This window comes from Mauremys mutica, chromosome 7 (genome assembly GCF_020497125.1).
Source record: "Mauremys mutica isolate MM-2020 ecotype Southern chromosome 7, ASM2049712v1, whole genome shotgun sequence".
NCBI lineage: Eukaryota > Metazoa > Chordata > Testudines > Geoemydidae > Mauremys > Mauremys mutica.
Genome location: NC_059078.1, coordinates 117,232,198 through 117,240,324, shown reverse-complemented (window position 1 = coordinate 117,240,324; position 8,127 = coordinate 117,232,198).

Below are 8,127 nucleotides of genomic sequence, written 5' to 3'. Positions count from 1 at the left end.
TACCAGTGACCCAGGGCTGCGGTGGAAGGAGGGTGCAGGTGGGGCGGGGGGAGAGCCCAGGGCTGGGGCGGCAGGAGGTGTGTGTGTGGGGCATTGGTGGGGGGAAAGGGGGAAGGCCAGGGCTGGGGTGGCAGCGGGGGAGGGGGAGGGCACTGGTGGGGGGGAAAGGGGGAAGCCCAGCACTGGGGCGGCAGGGGGTGTGGGGGGAGGAGAGCCCAGGGCTGGGGCAGCAAGGGGGTGCAGGGGGAAGCCCAGGGCTGGGACGGGGGGGCAGCCAAAATTTTTTTTGCTTGGGGCGGCAAAAAACCTAGAGCCGGCCCTGATCCAAGGCTCCACCTACTCCCAACATACCTGCTCAGGGAGGAGAGCAGTATATATACACAGGCACACAAAAGCATACTACACCTCTACCTCAATATAACGCGACCCGATGTAACACGAATTCGGATATAATGCAGTAAAGCAGCGCTCCGGGGGGGCGAGGCTGTGCACTCCGTCAGATCAAAGCAAGTTTGATAGCAAGTTTCACCTATAACGCGGTAAGTTTTTTTGGCTCCCGAGGACAGTGTTATATCGAGGTAGAGGTGTATTTTAATATATGATATACGTACATACACACACACTCTTTAGAGCCTCAGTCCCACAAACAACATCTGTGAAAGGAGCACACTGGTGATTTGTTATTTGTTAAGCAACATTGGTTTGGTACAAATAAAGGCAGTCCATGCCCAGAAAAGTTTACAGTCCAAGGTCCCAACCCTGCCAGCTCTTATTCCTCAAGTGTGAAGCTCCATGTCACTGCCCAGGCAGAACATCTTGCACAAACACAGCTGAACAGTTACCAAGAGGCCACCCAGAAGGGGTGTTAAGTAAGAATGCTTAGTATATATTTTTAAAATCTACACGCACACCTTGCCCTTTAATAGGGTTCTGGGCTGGAGAAGGCAGTGACTAATAGGTTACTGTTTGTGAGTAGCAAGTCTCTTTGTGCATACCAAAAAGGAAGCAGATATCTGTATGTTACACCTTATCAGCAAGAGCTATTGCTGAGCCAACTTTCGTTTGCTATTCCTAAATAGAGTCCAGGGAGACTCATCTCTTAGTAACTCTTAACAAGCAGGTACATGCCGGCAGTCTGCATCATATCTATAGTAATAATACTTCCAACACCTATGCACGAGGGGAAAGTGTTGCTATCAGTGACAGCTGCTCAATATCCCATTAAAGAGCTGGTTTAAGGGAGAAAACTCAGATACACAACTCAGAGTCCAGCAATATAATAGCTGTGATAAAAAAACAGCAGGGTTACGAAAGGGATCAGTGGTTTAAAGATTCCAGCAAGACACACTAAAAAAAGAAAGCTTAATTAATGTATATCCCTAGTTCTGTTCAATAGAACTTCCTCAGTCTGTTTCCTGTCTGTAAAAATTAAGAGCAATGTCCCTTGTACAATTTAAACTATGCAATTTATCATGAGATGTTTCCTTGGGACAAACCTTTGCAATTTCCAGAGCTGTGATGTACTGGTAGTTGTAGTTCCATTTGTGCTCTCAAGCAGTAACGTTTCCACAGCTCATAAGTTACAGCTCCTCTGACTGTAGAGGAAGCTGGAGGAAAGACTGGGATCCTTCAGAGAGATGGCTCTCCCACTGGTTTTACTCCTAATATTTTGTGGACTGAGTAGCTCTGAAGGGAGTGGCCCTGTCAAACAGGAAGTGCCTGGTCTCCCAAACAATTTAAAGGAAGAGCGAGAATTTTCCTCTTTAAATCACTTAGTCATTCTGGATGCTGGTACAGTGCACCTTTCAAATGCATTACAGTTTCCATCTTACTGCTCATCTGGGAGAAAGAGAAACTAGTGTAACAGTGGTAACAGCTTCCTTCTATATAGCGGCTTGCATCCAAAAAGATCCTAAATCACCTTAAAAGCTGATTATAAACAATAGACCTGGCCACCACCTGTTCTACTCCAAGAGTCTGCAGAGTTGTCTGGCCTCATCTCCACCACATTATCCCCTAGGCAAGGGGGAGAAAGAGGGTCTGTGTACGGTGGGGATCATGGGAAATTCTGTCCCCAGTCCTACCCATCCCAACCTAGCGTACAAGCCAAATTACCTGTGTACATCTTATAGACTCCCACTCTAACCCACCTGGCACCAAAACACAGTGGGCGAGTGCTCTGCTGCCACTTCCCCTCTAAGCATGTTTTGAAAAGATGCCAAAAAATACACAAACATATTCTGAGTAGGAGCAGATAAATCCAGATTTTGACCAATGATGCTTAATTCTCTGCTACTAAAACTAGATCAGACATTTAATTTCCTGAACTCTCAACTTCATTTTTTCTCACTGAACTAGCATCTTCTCAGCTGTACAGTGAAATACATACACAGGCTCTCTCTTACGCATACACTTTCACACACACAATTTGGTCTCTATGCCTTTTACTCTGTCTGCCATTCTTCCCTACTGACTTCATGTGCTGTTTTCTGACACCATGTGAATGTTAGTACAACCCAGGACAGGGCGTTCACTCACTTCAGGCTTTTATGTGTTTGTCTGAAAACGATTATCCCAGCAGAATGTTTGAGGGGGTGGGGAAGAGAGGGAGGCGTCTCTCCCACTGCCCTTTTTAATCATCAAAGCACTTCACACACATTAACTAATTAATCCTCAGCACCACCCTTGTGAGGTAGCCAAGGATAATTATCCCCATTTAAAGAGATTGGGAATTCCCAATCCCAGGAGGCGCTGGGCCCTTGCCACACTTTATGTTTTAGCAGCTTTTAGGAACAGACTCTCGGATTTAAAATTTTTATTACTTTGATGTTAAAAAAAAGTGAAGGGTACAAAGTTTAAGCATAGAAGATTCTGGTTATCAGGGAATAACATACAGATTATCAAGGGTGCAAAATTTGGTTTAAGATCGGGTGGCATAAGGAATACATAATCTGCAATATCCCCAATTGGGGGTAAACGGTTGATGGGTCAAAGTACAGACATTGAGCTAAGACGGAATGAAGTTCATAAAGTGGCTTTGTTCGGGTGTGGAGTATAATGAGTGGATATGATGATGAGGATGGATTGACCCTCATTTGGTGAGATTTAATGTTCAGGGAGTTTATGGTTCCAGTTCATATGATCCAACGGAGAAAGTCTCTTGGTCCCTTTCTCATAGTCGAAGAACGATGTCCCTCTGGCTCACGCTTCCTGGTACTGTCGGTGGCCGGTGATGTGCTCGATGTAGATGTCCCTGGAACATCGGATGGTGTCTGAGACCATGAGGTGGCACATGAGCCATGCATAGCATCAACCGATCCCGCAGGTCAGCAGCACATGCTAGTTGCAGGGGTCCCAGGTGCCCAGGACTCCGACAATTAGGGCGTCCATCTGCACCTCGTAGCCCTTCACTCTCAGGGTGTCGGCCAGGGGGGCGTACTTTTCCAGCTTACGACCTCGGGCTTCGCAAAATGCCGGGGTCCTGTTCTCAAAGGAGACCATGACGTCGACGAGGATGATCTTTTTCTGGGCCTCGTCGGTGACGACAACATCATGTCATAGCTGGCTGTCGGTACCGGAGATGGCGCAGTTCACGGAGATCTCCCCCAGGCGTGGTGCGATGGCTTTCACCAGGCAGTTCTGGATGGCATTATGGCGCAGCTGCCAGGCTCTGGAGTAGGGTTTGCAGCTGCACAGGACGTGGGGCAGCGTCTCGGAGTAGCCGCACTTCCTGTAACACTTGTCTCGGTTCCCGTGGTGGACAGCTCCGTTGAGAGGGACGCAGTTGAGCCGGGCACAGTGGATGAACCGCCAGTCGGCAAAACAGGTGAAGCCGCCCCCGTCGAAGAAGTGTACTACAGTGAGGAGGGATAAATAAGTACACAGGGAGACTCTTCAGTGTGTATGAGGGTCGCCATTCAGATGACTGAATTCTGGTGCCCAGCCTTGTGACCTGTCCACTTGGCCATACTCTTCTCTTTTTAGCTTTGGTCCCCCTGTCCCCAAAATGATTTGATAAAAATCTATATCTATATACACCTCTACCCCGATATAACGCTGTCCTCAGGAGCCAAAAAATCTTACCACGTTGTAGGTGAAACCACATTACATCGAACTTGCTTTGATCTGACGGAGTGTGCACCACCACCCCCCAGAGCACTGCTTTACTGCGTTATATCCAAATTTGTGTTATATCGGGTCACGTTATATCAGGGTAGAGGCGTATTACACATCTGAGCCTGCTCACAAAACAGCACTAGCAATGATTCTATCATATTATTATAGGACATAATTAATGCACTCAAGAGAGTACTGTATACAGCATGTAAGAGGGAACAGCACTTACTGGCCCAGTAGACAATCTCTTACACTTAACAGGCAGTACCCAAGAACCTTTCCACAAAAATCCCTGTAACTGGCCCCCTGAAATGATCATCTCAGAGGGAAACAGACGTATATAATGGATTGTCATGCAAATTAGCAAATTTATAGGTGCTTATAACTCTGTCAAACTTTAATAATTTGGGCTGAAGTTTTCCATGTTGAGTATCTGTTTCAGGCTGATCTTTATGGAATTCTTCAGCAAAAATAGTTTAGCTGTTTAGCCAAGAAACAGATGAGGGAAAAATACATTGTTTTGTCCATATTAACAAATTAGTTGTCAGAATTTATTTTAGCAGCTCTAGCTCAATGCTTTGGAGCAGGGACTTGAAATTTGGCAGGAACGTCACCCTGATGCCAGGGATGTGCTTTCTACTGTTCCCATGAAAAATCATTCAAATTTGGCCAAATTACAAGCCCTTGAAAAAATTATGGCTTGCACATGCTCAGTAGAGACTTGCTAGCAACCGTTCTGAAGTGGTGTGCCGAGTCTTCATTTATTCACTCTAATTTAAGATTTTGCATGCCAGTAATACATTTTAACGTTTTTAGAAGATCTTTCCATAAGTCTATAATATATAACTAAACTATTGTTGTATGTAAAGTAAATATTGTTTTTAAAATGTTTAAGAAGCTTCATTTAAAATTAAATTCAGTGTAAGTGCCACTGAAAATCAGCTCATGTGCCGCCTTTGGCACGCGTGCCATAGGTTGCCTACCCCTGTGTTAGAGTTTGCTCTAGTTCTCTGAAAATTTTGTCTGTAATAAGCATGCTCCAGGCCCACACAACACCGTGTGACCAGACTGAACATGCATCATTGCCACAGAGTCAATGAGCATGCTCCATCCCAGGGCTGCATGGGCTGAACAGGACTTTCCTTGCAATTGCCACTCAGGGACACTGTGGTGCCAGGTGCTAGAACTGCAAGCAGGAAGAATCTCTCTCTCTCTCTCTTCTGCTGCTGCTGGCACCTCTGTTAAGCAAGGAGAAGAAGCGAACGGCCTGACTTAGAAGACAGAGGCCTGATGAGGAACGGGGAACATGGAGAACTGAGGATGGGGAGAAGCAGAGTGAGACCGTGGAACTGAAATTAAAGACTATCATATGCATAGTGAGGCCCAATTAAGGCTGCACAAGCAAATCTTTGGAGTGCTTAATTCTGCAACCTTATAGGTTTTTCTGGATGTAATATACACCTCTACCTCGATATAATGCGACCCGATATAACGCAAATTCTGATATAATGCAGTAAAGCAGTGCTGGGGGGGCGGGGGGGACGGGACAGCACATCCCTCGGCCCACGCCACCTCCCGCAGCCCGCATTGGCCTGGAGCGGTGAACTGCGGCCAGAGGGAGCTGCAGTCGGCCAAACCTGCGGACGTGGCAGGTAAACAAACCAGCCCAGCCCACCAGGGGCTTTCCCTGAACAAGTGGCGGACCAGCTTTGAGAACCACTGTTCTAGGGGATCATCCCTGAAAGCAGCACATGAAGAGAACTATTGACAGACAGTCTGCAGCCATGCTTATGAGGTGAAGGAGGCTGTTGGCAGAAGCACTAAGGAAGGATCTGCTTCTAATTAACATCCTGTCATTTGCTGGTCTTGCTGCTCTCACTAATGAAGGAGGGTCTATCGGACGCAGCAGGTAAACAAACCGGCCCGGCCCACTAGGGGCTTTCCCTGAACAAGCGGCGGACCGACTTTGAGAACCACCGTTCTAGAACATTCTCTGACTTCTGTAACATCACTGCCTCACTGACTGTGCATCTCTCAGATGTACATTAGAAGACAACATTTACAGTAGTTGCAGTAGATTTTTTTCTACAGCAAACATTTTCAAATGTGAGTGCTTAGAACCATGATGACCACATATTTTAGTACTTTGGAATAATAAAACTGTTTAGACAATTTAGATACATTAAAAAATGTCAGACAGATACTCATTTCCTGTGCTTTACTTCCTGCATCCTAACGATAATATTTTACATTAATATAGAACCTTTCAACCTAATGGATTCCAGAGCACTTAAACTATAGCTGGGATATCAAGGATGCCTATTTTAATATAGCATCACTGATATTCAGTCACCTCCAAGGTGTAGTGCAGATGCCTGCTCATAAACAGCTCATTAAACAAGAATTTTGGCCAAGAACACATTAGAAAATTCTATTCTTAGAGGAAACATTCCATCCAAGGATCTCAAAGTGTTTTAAAAACAATAATTAAGCCTTGCAACATTCCAGTGAGGTGGGTCACCATTACGGTCTCCATTAAACAGATACGTAAACTGAGGCACCAAGGCCAAAATTTTCAAGTTGGGCTGCTGAAAGTTAGGCTTCTAAATCTGTACTTAGGCTCCTGATTTTTTTTGAAGTGCAGACTACCTACAAATCTATGGAAGATGCAAGTGCTCAGCACCTTTGCAAAAATTCAGGCCACTTCTATTAAGATGCCTAAATGTAGGCAACTAGGCTTGAAAATGTTGTCTAGAGAATGCAAGTGACTTTCCCAAGATCACACAGTGTGTTAGTGGCAGACCTGATCAAAGAACCCAGTGATCCTGGTCCTTCCTATTAGAGAATAATCAGTCAAGCAAGGAGTAAACTACAGGCTATTCATTTTATCTACCTAAGAAGGCTGAAGGGCTGAGTCAGCTCTTCTGGGAGTTGAACCTGTGATTCCAGGAAATCCATGTATTCCACTCCTGACACCTTAGAACTCTAAACCATCCCCAAGACTAAAATGCTCATCTTCTGTTTCACTGAATATAGGGATTTAGTTTATTGTTCTATTGTTTTTTTTAAAAAATACTGTAATACTGCAACAAAAATTTGCAACATCCCTCTGTGCTTTTCCACACCTCAGTGCTGCCTGGGAACTCACTGATACAGATTGCTTTCCCCTGTGTTGGCTCTGAACTCAGGCGCCAAACAAGGGATCACAAGTGGATAACACATAGATAAGACTTTGGCAGCCACTCTTCTGTCATATGTTTTCCATTGCCAAGAAACAAAATAGCACTTATTAAAATTCTCTCTTTAGTTAACTGTTCTGTAATTCTCTTCTTCTACTGGCATTTTGTCGATTAAGCAAATGCCTATTGCTTTGGGGAAGGAAAGTATGTTGGCTCAAGGAGTAACATTTATTATCTCCAGACAACTGTATTTAACAAGCTTTGGAAATAATAGCTAGGGGCCAGATCCTCAGCTGTGTAAATCAGTGTATCTACACTGCAGTTTCCTTCCCAATAAGATGACATCAGTGGAGCTATGCCAACTGATACCAGCCGAGGTTCTGGCTCCTAATTTTTTCCCTTCTCCATTAGTGTGAATGTTTGTAGATCAGGGAATTTGTGATATAAAAGAGAGAGGTTCTAAGGCTAAAAAAAATTAGTCACAGTCTTATTGGTGTTGGAGAGCTAATTAAAAGCTGTATTGCAGCCAGTGCTAAACCCCTGGTCTGTTAAGCTTTTGCCTTTTGAAAAAATTAATCTCAAAGATTACTTTTAAAAGGTCCAAAATGTTATAACCTGACCGAGATTGTTATCCAAACTCTAAATAACAATTCTTAAGAAAAAAGTATTAACCATTCTGCCAGCGAGAAAGAACAAAAAATATATCCATGATTTGTTCATGAAGTACCCTACAACATAAACTTATCTGGAGCCTGATCCAAACCCCATTGATCAACGAAGGCCTGGGATCAGGCTGTTGCTGCTGAATCAGTCAGCATTAGCAATAGAAAAA